The sequence below is a fragment of the Pinus tabuliformis genome, chromosome X, assembly GCF_031772625.1.
Source record: "Pinus tabuliformis cultivar Carrire ecotype Pingquan chromosome X, CPIR1, whole genome shotgun sequence".
Lineage (NCBI taxonomy): Eukaryota > Viridiplantae > Streptophyta > Pinopsida > Pinales > Pinaceae > Pinus > Pinus tabuliformis.
In genome coordinates this window covers 1143699298-1143715230 of record NC_142308.1, presented here as the reverse complement: position 1 = coordinate 1143715230, position 15933 = coordinate 1143699298, and the positions used below count along the sequence as shown (strand labels likewise).

Genomic DNA, 15933 nt, shown 5'->3' with positions numbered 1-15933 from the left:
GATCAATACAAAAATCAATTTTTATAATTATTTAATGAGTCTACATAGCAATCAATACAAAAATCATTTTTTTAAATGATTGATTATTCCTGACAAGTAGAAATAAAGCCCATACTCAGGAGATTTAAGTCAAAATCATGTAAGAATGAACCCATGAAAAGGGATTTTAAATTTCAAAAATATAAAAATAAATTCATTTTTTATAAATAAAATAAATAAATATTAAAATTTGATAAAACTTAGGATAAATATGATTGAACTGAGCAAACTAATATACATTCAAACAATTTTGACTGTTGTGTGAAAACTATAGTCCCCGACGAGAGGGAGGGACTAAAGATCTCTCCATACAAATATGTTTGTAATTAAATGTCATAAACTGATATTTTCCAAATTTTATAAAGAGAACTTAATTGGCCTTATTTAATATTAAATTTACCTATAACCAAGTTCATTATGAATAATTGATTTGTCTGCTTGAAATATATCACGAGTGCAAGAAGGCAAATAAATGTGGTCACTCTACGTTAAACCATCACAATCATGTAGGGGAAGGAACATGCACCCTCATATCATTTTAACTGCAAAGAGAAGGATCAAAAATAGGTTATTTCCCCCTCTACCAATATTAATGGCTAGAAATCACATTACTATGTGGAGTGGCAAAATAGAAGAATCATAGCAAGTACATGTGGATAAGGTCCTAAGAATGGAGATAAATCAATGGCTTCAATATTTTTATGCATTTGTTGCTTTTGTTGCATACTTATTTCTCCCTATTGTCTAGTAAAAGACCATGTTCCATTTTAGTTGTTGTATTCCTAGGTTATTCTAAGGGTATTGCTTAGATATACAATGTTAATGTTAATGCCTAGGGTAACAAGAACATTATAAAGTAGTAAAGCTTGGACAAGTGGCTACCAGAAGTAGTCACACCTATCATAAGTACAGGAGAGAAAAAATGTGTGGGACCCTCCACCTCAAACCAGCGTGACATAGTAAGGTGAAGAACCATGCAGCTTCGTGATATGACAATCATGGATCTTAACCCCAAGAGATGGATTAAAAATTGTTTGACCCTCTGCAAGAATTAGCTAGAAGTCACATTATTTTGTGAAGTGGCAAGATGGAAGAATCATAGGAAGTGCCAAATAAATACATATGAGAATAAGAGAATGCCATGGTTTCAATCTTCTAATGAGTTTGTTTCTTTTGAGGCTCGCTTTCATCTTCTATTTGTCTAGTTAGAGACCCTCTTTGGTTTTAGCTAGTCTATGTTCCTAGGTTATTGTGTGGTTTCAGAACAGGTTATACTGCGTGGACCTAAGGCCCAACGAAAGTTGATTGAAAAATGGCAAAAATACATATGTAGGATGAGTATGACGCTTCATCTCAAGATAGGAGATAGGTTAGTGTGCAAATTAAGGGCCAACTAAATTTGATTAAAGAAATGGCAGAAAATCAAACCCCCTCAATAGACCCTACACATACTAAAGTTGGTTGCACTCTTTCTTAGCTTTGTGCAAGGCCAAATTTTTTATGTTCATTATATTGCTCAGCTATGGTAAGCTCATGTCAAACATGCATTCCTCTATGATAGAAAGATGGAAGAAGTCCATGAGGATTGTGGCTCCTTCAAAAAAACATGAAGGAGCCATATGTATTATCAAGTTGTAAAGACAAATGTGTCATGTTTTACCAAAAATGTTGAGATTGAAATACACACATAAGAAACCCACACCCTCCAGTGGCACAAAGTGCTTAGTACCCCTCCCAATTATAGACGAAAACTAGTATGGTCATAATGCTTAGTACCCTTCCCAATTATAGATGAAAACTAGTATGGTTATAAATTCGATTGAAACTTTTGTTTTGTTTCATTCATATCTACAAACTCTACGTGTCATGTTTTACTAAAAATGTGAGATTGAAATACACACATAAGAAACCCACACCCTCCAGTGGCACAAAGTGCTTAGTACCCCTCGCAATTATAGATGAAAACTAGTATGGTCATAACTTCGATTGAAACTTTTGTTTTGTTTCATCCATATCTACAAATACACATAAGAAACCCACACCCTCTAGTGGCACAAAGTGCTTAGTACCCCTCCCAATTATAGACGAAAACTAGTATGGTCATAATGCTTAGTACCCCTCCCAATTATAGATGAAAACTAGTATGGTTACAACTTCGATTGAAATTTTTGTTTTGTTTCATCCATATCTACAAACTCTACTCAATTAGAAGCAAGTTTTGCTTCTGCTTGAAGATTTCAATTACATTCCTTTACACATTTTCTATAATATATTTACATGAACACACATGATATAAGTAGCAAAAGAGTTCAATTAAAACAAAGTGGAAGCATTAAATTATTTAGCAACAAACTAGTGAATTCCTTCATACATACCTCCTTCAACTTTGCCCATTACATCTGTTAAATCTTCATCAGCCCTAAACTCACAATATGTGTTGTCAAGGCTTGCCTTAATTTCCACACTCTTAGAACTCAAAACAAAAACCATGAACAAAGGTGGGGAAAAAAACAAAACAAAACAAAGGAAAGCAAACATGAAAAACAAAATATCAAACTACAATTTAGCATGGCCATGCTCAAAATGTAACAAAAATAACAGCCATAGCTGTAAAAGAACAAAGGAACAACAAGCAATAGCAAAAGATACAAATAGCAATAACAAAAACAAAACAAACAAAAAGAGAAATAGTAGACACAGAGTCTTCTCTGCAATCCCAAAAAGTGTCCATGGCCAATCAACGACATCCTGCACATCAAAAAATAGAAGAGTATTAAATAGAGACCATAAAATATTCTTATAAAAAATATTAAATACACACCAAATATCTTATGAGAAATATAAAACAAAGACCAATATGATGATTCCACAGCAGATAGCATGGACTTTGAACCAAAAGAGAACCCACCTCTACCACTACCTCTTCACTGCACTATAATATAGTGTTTCTCACATAGATATTTCAATAGTTTTATCCATTATCCTCCATGTTACTTTTCCTACATTGCATTGCACTTGATATTTAAATAAACAACAAATAAATTAAGATGCCTAATTTAAATGAACACAAATAACCCCAGAATTTGCATTGACAAAATGCTCTTGTATATCCCTCAACTTACCATTGATGTTAGCTTACTCTCAGTAGTTGAATTCTTTATTGTTTCAGATGTGCTTTTTTTTATCAGTTTGTAACAGACTTTGGAATTGTTGAACCTTGATTTACATGCCCAAGCACAGTATCACTTGCAGCATTGTCATTACATGGATTTATATTTGGTGTTTACCTGCAATATCATCAAACTCAGGCTGCTGTGAAGAAAATAGTTCTAACAAATAAATGATGGATGTTTACTGCAATAATTCCTTTTGATATGGTCTTTTCACTCAACTAAACCTATATAATATTCTTATATGAAGAATTTAACTTATTATCCACACCTTAAGGAGAGTTGATGTCATTTGAAGTGGATGTTGACTTGGTTTGTTCATATAAATCCAACATTTGATTGCTAACCTCTACACAAAAATTAACAATTGTAGTGGGTAGATTCCTACATGTCACAAATTGACAAGTCACTTATAATAGTCAGTCCCCTACTTCCAAATATATCTCGCCTAACAACAATTGATGTGTATGAGCAATCAAAAAACATTTAGATATGATGACATTATGCAAAGTTTGAGCATTATTATAAACTTGAACACTCTGCAAAAACACCATATTATATCAAAGCAGATAAGCTAACCCTCACGCTAGTGAGGAGTCACATGAAAATCCTCCCACCAAGGCCTCTCTCCATCTAATGGCAGTTTAACCTTAAAAAACTTAGCAAGAAAGATAGCTCCAACATCAATATGTTAAGGCTTGCACTGGATGCAAAGAGTTGTAATCCCTATAAACATAAAGCCATTTTCTAATCTTGTTGAAAATCCAAAGATGAATGCAATCCAAAAGGCATAAAATACTGAAGAATAAGGATAAGAGACTGGAACACTCACCCATTATTCACAAAATTCCATGCTACTTGTGCTAAAAAAATTTCTGCAACATCAAAAATCTTGATTTGCAGAAACAATATATTTGTATGGATGTTGCACAATAAAAGCAAAGGCCAGTGTGGAAAGAAGAACCTGCTCTGACATGAGTACCACCTATCCCTACCTATCCCTGTTAGTCATAGCACTCTTGAAAACCAAAGCAAGTTGCATAAATACAAACGAAGAATGCTACACAAACATTGAATCCATAAAATACATCCAAAATGTTAGCTCCTTAAAGTTCATTAGCAAAAAAGGACATAAAACATGTTGCAACATCAAGTTCTGCACCATTCCAAACCATACCTTTTTTCCAATATGTTCAGCAGCAGTAGGGTTCCTCTTTTGCAGAACGTCCTAAGCCAACATTATAACATCTCGAGGAAGCACAAAAGTTTCTTCTACCTTACATGCAGTCGCAATAGTCTACACAAGGAAGTACATATAACTAATCATCAAAAGGTTGTATTTACAACATTTGCACTAATCACAATATGCATCCCCAAAAATATACTAAATTGAACAAAACAAAACAAGATAGAAAAATGTGAGCCTACAAACCAAAAATAAATTATATAGATATTAGCTAATATCTTCTTGCATGTTTTCTAATATTTTATAAGTTCAATCTACTCAGATCTCCATCCGCTTCATCCCCTCCTAAAAATGTTGATATCAATGTGGTGAAAATAACTTGTGAATTGAAAATAAATAAGAGTTTAGAAACTTAAACATGTGTCAATTTTTTACTATTTGCCTCAAATTGGGATGACAAACCTGACTATTTAAAAATAATTAAACCTTGAAAAGAAGTCTAACCTTCCAAAACGTGTCTTGCCTTAAGGTCAAAAAATTTGATAGCATGCCTAATATTAATGTATTCACAAGAAAGAAAATTGCTTTCCCATCAAAAATATAGTTTTGCCATGTCCCAATTAAAAAATGATGCAGCAAAACATAGTTTACAAGGTTGCAGAAAACCCAAAGAACAAGAAAAAAGAACTAAACAGTTGTCCTACTTGAAAATTTGGATAAGTGACAATATATTTTGGAAAAATTGATGTCTAGATGCATGCAATACAATAAATATTGCTAGGTAGAAAGGGATCTTGGTTGAAATCTTAAATCAGATATTTAGATATCCACAATATTGTTGAAACTTGAGACACTTATTTTATGCACTGAAATTCAGGGGTACATTGGATTCTTGGGCATAACAATTGATGTTCTACAACGTTATCCAGCTCGTATAAAAAATGTTGCTTTGATTGCTATTGCAGATATATTTGTCCCTTGATGTTATCAGAACACTTATTTTAACCACCCACAGAATTCTTAGATTCAAAGGTAAATGTGTTATGGCAAATTTTAAACAGTTTGTCCTACTTGAAAAATTGGATAAGTGAGAATATAATTTGGAAAAACTAACATCTAGATGTATGGAATACAAGAAATGTTTCTAGGTAGAAAAGGGTGTTCATATGTTTAAATTAGATATTTAGATGTCCACGATATTGTTCAAACTTGAGACACTTTTATATGCATTGAAATTCAGGGGTACATTGGATTCTTGCACGTGAAGTCATCCATCAATTAGAAAGAAGTAAGGCTCACCTACTACTAGAGACCAGTTCTCCCTCAACCTAAAACACGCCCCACCATAATGAAAAGAGCATTCAACATATTGTTTACTTTGTTACAATCGTCAGTAACTATAATACTCATTGACTCAATCCTAAAACAATTCACTGATATTCTCTGATAATAATAGTGCATTTTCAAGGATGATGAATTGTTGAGATTGAAAGAACTTGAAAGTAGGAAAGGAAGGTTAAACTGTTAAGGCAAAAGGATATGGATTGAAGGATGAAGATAAAAGCCACCTAGCTTGATTTGGGGTAAAAGAACACCAAGTATTTCTATCACTTTGATAGAAAAAGAATCAATTCTATTTGGAGCATGAAAAATGCAAATGGCCTTGACATAAAGGGGTTCCATGACTTGGTTGAGCTAGTTAGAGACTTTGGAAAACAATATTCAAGAGCCAACTAGGGCTAATATAGCAAACGTCATCCAAGTGGTGACACAATTTCCTAGATTAGTGTCAGCAGAGGACAATAAAGATATGTTTGAAGAAATTTCTAGCTTTGAACTTTATATCGTTCTTTCTTCAATGAATAGGGAAAAAAGCCTAGGGCTTTATGGGTGGACGCTTGAGTTGTTTCTGAGTTTCTTTAACCTAATGGGAAATTATCTTCTTAGGGAGGTGGAGGTTAGGTTAATTAGAAAAGTACCTGTGGCCACCAATGCCACATTCATAGTATTAATTCCTAGAGTTGATAATCCAAATTTTCCTACCAGCCAATGGCATTGACAATTTCCTTTATCGATCCAACAACCTTGACCTTTTCCCACACCTTCTTGATAACTGCTACCATTCCCTCAATTCCACACTCAATAAACGGCCAAACCAACAACCATGGAGGCCTCAACAATGTTGGCCAATTAAGCAAAAAACAAGCATTTTTTCCACCTCTTAGTAGCCTAGAAAACAACATCCTTTGAGGCAACCAAAGTTGCCTACCTAGCCTACACCTAATCCCAACAGAAAACAAGCCCAACCAGTCTACAACATAACAATAGACCTTTCAACTTACTCTCTCACGACCTTAGATTGTGAGGGGCAATTTCAATCAAGAAAATGATAGAAAACCCAAATCCAGAAATCACCTTCAAACAAAAGAATGAAGAGCATCCAAGACCTTCTCTTCCTACTCAGTTTGATGCAAGTCCAAATATTTCTCCACTTGAAGAACAATATGAAAACCCACCTTTCCAGAAAGACTAGATTAGCCCAAACTTAAGCCTCAATCTGAGATTGATATCTTAGGGGAATGAAAAAAACATGTGTCAATATCTTTTTGTTGCAAGATATCAACAATGTGCCATGCCGTAATTGACTTCCCAAGAGGAAAGAAGCAAGATACTAAAATCATCTCAACTAGTAGGCCAGCTTCCTGACCTTATGTTGGGAAATATTGGTACTTTGATCTAGGTAGACATGTTGTAGAGGTTTTCATAAGGAAGACACTCATCCCAAAGTACATTTATATTTATTTGGGAGGAGCCATCAATGTCTTAACTAAAGACATCATGGAGAAGTTAAACCTTCAAAGGATGTTAAGGCAAAATCCCATGTTCTTCAAATGGTTGGCAGATCCGCTATTAAGTGAAAGGGATCCTAGAAGATGTAGTTATGCTTACTGGTTCTTGAGAATACCCAACATATTGGATAGTGACGTAGAAGATGTAGTTATGTCTATTGATTCTTGAGACGCAAATCCCCACTGTTCTTCAAATGGTAGGCAAATCCACTATTAAGTGGGAAGGGATTCTTGAGAATACCCAACATATTGAATCGTGATGTAGAAGCAATTCATGAGAATACCCTAACATATTGGGCAGTGCTACATACTAAAAGTGGGCTTAGTGGTTAACCTATCATATTGGAAAGACCTTGGTTGGCTATTGGCTCATATTGGTTACAAATCATGAGAAATTACAATCTACCATGGCAACTTAGTTCAAAATATTACCATGTATCCCCTTGCCCATTGTTTCCTTTATTATGAGGAACCATTGTGAATTCACCAAGACAATATAGAGAGTTTTCCCTAAGATTATTTTCATCCAATTCTCACCATAGACAGGGCCTTAAATTTGAAGGAACCCACTAGAGACACAATGCTTACAAACTTAATGCAAAGTATGTATCCTTCTGATCTCCAAATCAGATAACATAGTGAACATATTAATGACAAAGCACTGAAGACAGAAGATCCAGCGATAACTATAGTACCTTATTCTGAGATAGCAAGCTCAATAACACTTCCATCTTCCTTAAGTACCTAGATGACTATTTTATTGCAAAGATCCTCAAACCATCTATTGTTGTTGTAGAAATCAACCCTAGTAGAACTCTTAACATAAATAAAAAACTACAACCCAGCCAAAAGCCAGAGCTAATTCACTTGTTGTGGACGCACAATTATGTTTTCACTTGGGATTATTAAGACATGCAAGGTGTTGACCCTACTATCTGTAAGCACCATATCTACATGCAAGAGAGTTATCTTCCTATCCACCAAACCCAAAGAAAAATGAACCCAACACTCAAGGACATAGTTAAAGAAGAGATTTAAAAATTGTTGAGTGTTGGCTATATTTAACTTATATCCAATAGTGAGTGGGTTTCTCTATTGGTTATCATACCAAAGAAGAGAGGAAAATGGAGAGTTTGTGTGAACTACCAAGACCTCAATAAATCCAGTCATAGGTAAATGGCTCCAGCACATATCAGAGATCAACTTTTTGCTAATTAAGGCCTTTTCTAAGCCAATCTCTAAGGATTGTCAAGGTCGAGTTTGAAGTTTGTTATGAGTCGGATTGAAGTCTAATTTGTTGAGCTATTAAAGGGTCGAATTCTAAGTCAACTCAGGTCTATTAGGCCAAGTTTCAGTGTTGTCAAAAGGCTGAGATTTGTTCTAAGGGTTGAGGTCTAGAGTTGTTTCTAAGCTAAGTTTAGGGTTGTCTTGGTTAATATTCTAAGTTTAATCTAGGTATGATCCAAGGTACTCGTTTTCAAATTTGTAGCAGCACGAGATATGTCCAAAATGTGATTTTTTTATCTCTAAAATTTGAAGGTACCTTGATCTACGTCTAATCCAAGGTACTCATTTGCAAACATGTAGCAGCACAAGATATGTCCAAAATGTTGAATTTTTTCTCTTAAGTTTGAAGGTACCCTGCACATTATCATTGCATGACCCTGGGCTGAGGATACTCTGTATTTTCTTCTTATTGTACATTGGTTATGTGCTTGGTATTGTTCCTACACTATCTATGTGGTTGTCCTAAAGTAAAGGCATATTTATCTTTGACATTCACTGCACTACTCTTGTGTTTATCTTAGACCAAAGAGATATTTTGTTATTCACTAAGGCAGACTTGTATACTCATTGTGGTATTGTCATTTTGTATTTGTTGTGTGATCATACATGCTTCATTGTGGTATATTCTAAGTGTCAATATATGGTACAGACCTATCCTTTGTTGTGACAGCACATACCTTATACTTAAGTTTTCACTACATAGACCTATCCTAATGTGACCTTGTGAGCCCTACAGACTCTGGCCAAGTAACTTTGTGGGGGTGACCTTATTTGTTGTGTTATACCTTGGCCTTCTCCCTATAGACCAAGACACCTGTGAAAAGATTGATGTGTATAAATCATGGCTTGTGCAATTGCTATCTTCACCTCTTGTAGGTTGAAACCCAGTGCAAGCCTAATCTAAGTGAGCAATGATATGATTCAGTGACAAGTTCAAGGGAAAGTAGTAGGTTCAAAATACTGACAGTTTGGACAGAGTTTACAACCTTCATGTACTGCAACAACATTGCATAAAATATGCCATCTGAGCAATGATATGAGGTTGATGATCTCATGTTTCCCAAGGCAGCAATGGAGATAGCTTAAGGCTTGGTACAGGACAAATTTGTGGCTCATTGGATTGTGCATGTGAGAAAAAGCCAGCAATGACATGATTTTGTAAAAAGGGGCAGCATTGAGGAGAGCTATTTCATTCGTGATAACATTGACAATAGTACTATGACAGTAGAGGCAGTGCAGTGTAGCAGTAGTATTGACAACAATAATACCAGTACTATTGATAACAGTGGTTGGACAACTATTAGAGTCGTGGTTGTATAGTGCAGTGGCTAAGCATCGTACTCTATCATATTCAGATATCTTATCTTCAGGGTGGTAAGGTGGCGCAAGGCAGAGATTTAAGTCTCCTTCTATTTGGTGCCTGCTTCAGAACACTTCAGGGTGGCAGGGTGGTGCTAGGGCAAGTTGTTGTTGGTGCAGCAAGTTGGTGCTTGCAGGATGTTGGTGCATCCTTTCAGTTGGAGTTGATGAAACTAGGGGGTTGGTGCCTCCTTCCACTTGATGTTGGGGAATCTTAGAAGTCGGTGCTTCCTATTGTTGTGATTTTATTTGTTGTGTTATACCTTGGCATTCTACCTATAGACCAAGTCACCTATGAAAATATTGATGTGTATAAATCACAGCTTGTCCAATTGCTATCTTCGCCTCTTGTAGGTTGAAACCCAGTGCAAGCCTAAGATAAGTGAGCAATGGTAAGATTCAGTGACAAGTTCAAGGGAACGTAGCAAGTTCAAAATAACAGTATAGACAGATTTTATAACCTTCATGTACTACAACATAGCATAAAATATGCCATTTGAGCAGTGATCTGAGGTTGATGATCTCGTGTTTCCTAAGGCAACAATAGAGACAGCTTAAGGCTACGGACAGGACAGATATGTGGCACAATGGATTGTGCATGTGGAAAAAAGCTAACAGTGACGTGATTTAGTAAAAAGGGGCAATGTTGAGGAGAGCTATCTCATTGGTGATAGCATTGACAACAATATTATGACAATTAGAGATGGGTCACTTTTTGAGGGCTTGTGCCCCTTTGCTTTGTACATGTGGTATGAATCCCCCTCAAATTATATACTTTATATTAGTTAATTAAAGAAGAGGGCATTTTGCCCCTCCATAGGCTAGAGTAGGGGCTTTTAGCCTAGAAATTTAATATTTTAATGCAAGGGAAGTTGAGCACCTCCTCTATAAGAAATCCCTTAGCAAGTCTAAAATTTCTAAAATTTCCTCTTGTTTCATAATTTTGGCTATGGATGGATGAGTTGAATGACTTCATGAGAAATTTGCACTGATGTGGATAGTTCTCTCTTGATAGATATTGGTAGATCTTGATGAGGAAGGCCTTGTTGATGTGGATAGACTTTTTTCATGAATGGTTATTAGTGAATTTTGATAGATGCATAATAAGTCAAGTAGGATATTTTTCTTTATCTTGTTCAAGTTGATGGATAAGTGTTATTAAAAAATTCACCATAGTTTTGTCGGTATTTTTATCTCATTATCTTCCTTCAACAATATTTTCGTCTAATTCTTTTGAGGTGACCTATGTGAAACTCCCTCTCTTATTTATCCTTACAAATTGTGGGGTCCCTAGTCCCAGACCTCTAGGGTACACAAGTTAGTCTACTCTAGTCCTTGAAGGTAAATTTGCTCCAAGCATCTTTGGACCTCTCATCAAGCTCTTTTGAGATGACTTAAGCGGAGCTCTCTCTCCCTTATCCCATCTTTGAAGATTGAAGGACACTAGGTGAAAACTATAGGGCACAAAAGTTAGTTTGCTCTAGTATTTGAAGCTAAATCTACTACATTTCTCTCCAATTGTGTTGCTCCTTGATCCCATATGCCCCCAAAATATATTGGCAAGTTAAGGCATTAGTCTTCTATCATCCATCACCCCTTGTCCTCATAAATCATTTAAACTATTTTGTTCTTTGAAGCTAAATCTACTCCATTTCTCATCAATTGTGTTGCTCCTTGATCCCATATGCCCCCAAAATATATTGGCATGTTAAGGCACTAATCTTCTATCCTCCATCACCCTTTGTCCTCATAAATCATTTAAACTATTTTTTTGGGGTTTTACTCTGTGATTCCTTGCTTTGGTCTCTTTGGGGACCTTTTCCCTTGAACTCAAACCTAGAAATCACCCAAAATACCTCTAGCAATCCTATCCACCTTAAAACCTAATGATTCAATCCTTTGATTGGTCATATTTGAAGTAGAATCCTTATGGAACTATTGACTTGGTTGAACCATGACATTAAATCCATGAGATCTGCTAGGGAGAACCTCAGTTGAGAGTCGGCCAAAAGTGAGAAGAAGGTTGGTGAAGTGACAATTGGCTTCCTCTTGAGTACATGGGATCCCACACTTGAGCTTTTGGACTTTATCTCGAGAAGTGAAATATTTTGTTGGAGTAGGACCTACCTTAACTTCCCTACTCACTAAACCCAAAACAAAAAACAAAAACAAAAAAATAATGACCAAAAAATCTTAAAATGGAAACAAAAATTTGCATTAGAAATATTAAACAAATATTGAATGTAGTGTGAGAAATCACAAATTTATCAGTAAGTTTATGTAAAAAATCATATTATGAAGACCAAAAATTGTATACCCTAAATAAGTAAAAAGGGAGTACCATCATATTTGAAACAAAAAGAAACTCATAACAAAACCAAAAGAGAACTTACCCTTTGTCTCATGCCTTTGCACTTTTCTAAATTGTCCCATGTCTCTCCCACACAAAAATATTTCAATAGGTTCGTCAATGTGTCTCCACACCCTTTATCTCCATTGTAGTGCACTTAGTAAACAATAGCTTCATTAATGCTTCTACACGTCCCTTATTTGCAATGCAAATGCACTCAACAAATGAATAAATCACAAAAAATATAAGATGCATCTAATTTAAATAAGCACACATGGAATCATATATACCGCATAATTCTTAGGCTCCACTTTCAGCTAATGCACCTATGGAATCTACATCAACACTAGGACCTGCTTTTATTTCACAAACTACCCAACCAAACCGAAAAATATTAAACATAAAAAACAAAATCTTAAGAGAAACAACAAATTTATTATGAAAAATATTAAATAGTATTATGAGAAATCTTACCATAGAGGCGAACCAATGTTCTTAAAGAGTGGACTTGAAAGGAAAACAAATTAGCATGTGATGATCACAAATGCAACAAAATAAGAAATATTAATGGAAAACGAAACAAAGGAACTCACCCTTCATGTTAGAAGATAACTCACCCTCAAAGCCATTGCCTCTACCTTTGCTATAGTGCCCCACATCTCTCTGACACAAAAATTCAATGATTTCATCAATGCTCCTCCACCTTCTTTAATCTGCATTTCATTTAAATTTAAACAAACACATATGATATGATTATGAATCAACAAATGAGTTAAATTAAAACAAGCATGGAACTATATAATTATTTAGCAACGAACAAGTAAATTATTCAATTACTCAATACATACCTCCATCGCTTTTGCCCACTACACTCAAAACCCACAAATGGGTTGTAAGGACCTATTTAATTTCCTCACCCACCCCGGACAAAAAAAAAAGAATGAAAGTAAGAAAAATAGATGAGGCACATAAGAAAGACAAAATATCAAACCACAAGTTAGCATGGCCATGCTCATAAATGCAAAAAAAAAAATCCATAAAAGTGGCAAATTACACCAAAATTAACAAACAAACAAAAAAATTGAGAGAAACAATAGATTAAGGCTCTAATCTGCAACCCCAAAATGTGTCAATGGCCAACCGTGGAAACCCTGTACACCAAAAACATATGAGAAATATTAAATACGCATAACATGTGTGAAATATGAAACAAAGATCAAAAATATTTTATGAGAAATCTTAAATAGAGCCAACAATATTATGAGTAGTCTTATACACTACAAAGTACATCTTATGCAAACATTAAAAATCATCAACCGTGAATACGTAAGGAGGGAGGAGAACTGTTGTATTTCATAAAAGAATTTCATAGCAAATCATACACGAATTTTGCACCCAAAAAGAACTTTCATCTACCTTTACCTCTACCTCTGCACTTTACTACAATCTCTCTCTCATAAAGATATTTCAATGGTTTCATTGATGATCCTCCATATTCCACTATCTGCATTGTATTGCACTGAATTAAATAACATGCAAAAATATGAAATACACATAAAATGCTATAAGATATCTGAAATAAAAATTGAAAAAATTAAGAGTAATATCAAAGAATGATCAAAAATATTATGAGCAATCTTACGTACTAGAAAGTGCATCTTATGTAAACACTAAAAGTCATAAACCCTAAATAGGTAAGGAAGAAGGATCATATATAGGTAAATAAGTAATCATAGATAATGTATGGACATTTGCACCAAAAGAGAACTCACCTCTACCTTTGCATACTATTGAAATCTCTCCCTCACAAGAAAATTTTAGTAGTTTAGCTAGTAATATTTTGCATTGCATTGCCTGCATTACATTAAGAAGCCTAGAATTTTAGAAAACATAGATGGAACTATACATAAACAAAAAATCATAAACCCTAAATAGGTAAGGAGGAAGGATCATATATAGGTAAATAGGTAATAGCAGATCATATATGGACATTTGCACCAAAAGAAACTCACCTCTACCTTCGCACACTATTGCAATCTCTCCCTCACAAGGACATTTTAGTAGTTTAGTTAGTAACCTTTTATGTTACATTACCTGCATTACATTATGTCAATAACAAGATAAATGACAAATAATGTAAGATGCGTAAATTTTATATAAACATAGATGGAACTATGCATAAACAAAAAATCATAATTCCTCAATAACAAAGGAGGGAGAATCATTGTATTGAAACAAGAAAATATCCATGTTGGAACTGTTGAGAAATCTAGGGCATTTAGATTTAGGAGATTTATCTTTGATGATAACTACTTGTGAATGCTTTTTACTTCATTAGATTAGGATCTTCGCTTTAGTTAGATTATTATAGTGTTATTCTTCATCAAACAGCTATCAAATCATAAACAATAAAGAGACAAAAGACACAAAATGTAGGTGATCAGCCAAGGCCAAAACCTCTCCAACTTGAGAGGAAAACCCAAACGAATTCTTTGAATACCAAGGCCAAGACCTAGACCCTTGACCTCTTTGTCTCTCCAAGACCAAGTCACAAGATCCTTCCTTTTCTACCTTCTTCTTGACCGAGTCAACACTAGTCAAAACTTCTTCTTGCACTGCACTTCTTGCCCACCCTGAAATTTTTGGCCTCTTTTCCACGGATCTGCAGTTTGTACTTCTACAATCTCACACGTGGGAGGAGTAGGAACAAGTTTGGAGGTGTTTCCCTTCTTCGCTATATTTGGAGACTTTTCTAAGTGAACTCGGCTAGTAGTAGAGTTGATTTGGAGATCCTTTAATTACTCCTTGGACTGTTATGACACCACTACAGAAACCCTAGTTTTTTTTGCACGCGTGTGAAGATTAAGTCTACCTTCCTCTTCTTTTTTGCACTTCTCCTTATGATTAACTGAAATTGTGTGTGTCCAAATGAAGGTCGAGCTGCCTATTTATAGAAGTCAGTGCATCCAAAATAAGTTGACTTGAACAAGTGCGTAGGCTGACATGCCTTTCTAGAAACATCTTTGGGCCGACTTCAAGGTGACTTTGTGACAAGGTCTTGGAGGGTTTATGACACAAATAAATTTCCTTTTACAATGTGTAACATGCCCATATGGGTCTCCAAACTATGACATTGACTCAATAGACTTTATGACAAATCTTAAAAGTTCACAATGGAAGCCTTAACTAAAAATAAAATTCCTTGTTCATGAAACCCATGAGACAAACATTACAAAAATAATTTTATTTTTCTTCTTTTACATCAATTACATAAAATCATAATTACACACGTCATTATCAACACCAAACCTAGTTACACTTTTCAACATTCCCTCTTAACTGGGGAGGTATTCATAATGGTACTGGGTCATTCTCAATCTGAAGAATTCTCATAAGAAGATTCAAATTGGTAACCCATCTGTTTAGCATCATATCAACCAGCATTGTCACATAGCAAGGCCTTGACTAACAGCTCTATCTCTCCACAAGATCATAGCACAATGCTTGGCGAGACCAATGATGTTTAGACCAACGTTGCACGAAACGGGGACGTTTTTTGGAAGCAGGGGCACGGAAGCGTCATTTTCTATAAATCTAGGAAGCGAAGCGTCCACTATATATATATATATATATATATATATATATATATGTAGATGTATATGTATATATGTATATGTATATATGTATATGTAT

The 15933-nt window shown here is 35.0% G+C and overlaps 2 long non-coding RNA genes across 2 annotated transcripts; both read right to left on the bottom strand.

Annotated features, from left to right (window-relative positions):
- Positions 1-3847: 3847 nt before the first annotated feature.
- Positions 3848-12434, bottom strand: LOC149143910 (uncharacterized). Its single transcript, XR_016264092.1, has 3 exons — positions 12284-12434; positions 4387-4506; positions 3848-4210 (listed from the first exon to the last, which is right to left on the bottom strand). It is a non-coding gene; the product is annotated as an uncharacterized LOC149143910 (long non-coding RNA).
- Positions 12435-12527: 93 nt separating this feature from the next.
- LOC149143909 (uncharacterized) lies at positions 12528-15380 on the bottom strand. The gene is made up of 3 exons (XR_016264520.1): positions 13089-15380; positions 12834-12953; positions 12528-12611 (listed from the first exon to the last, which is right to left on the bottom strand). It is a non-coding gene; the product is annotated as an uncharacterized LOC149143909 (long non-coding RNA).
- Positions 15381-15933: the final 553 nt, after the last annotated feature.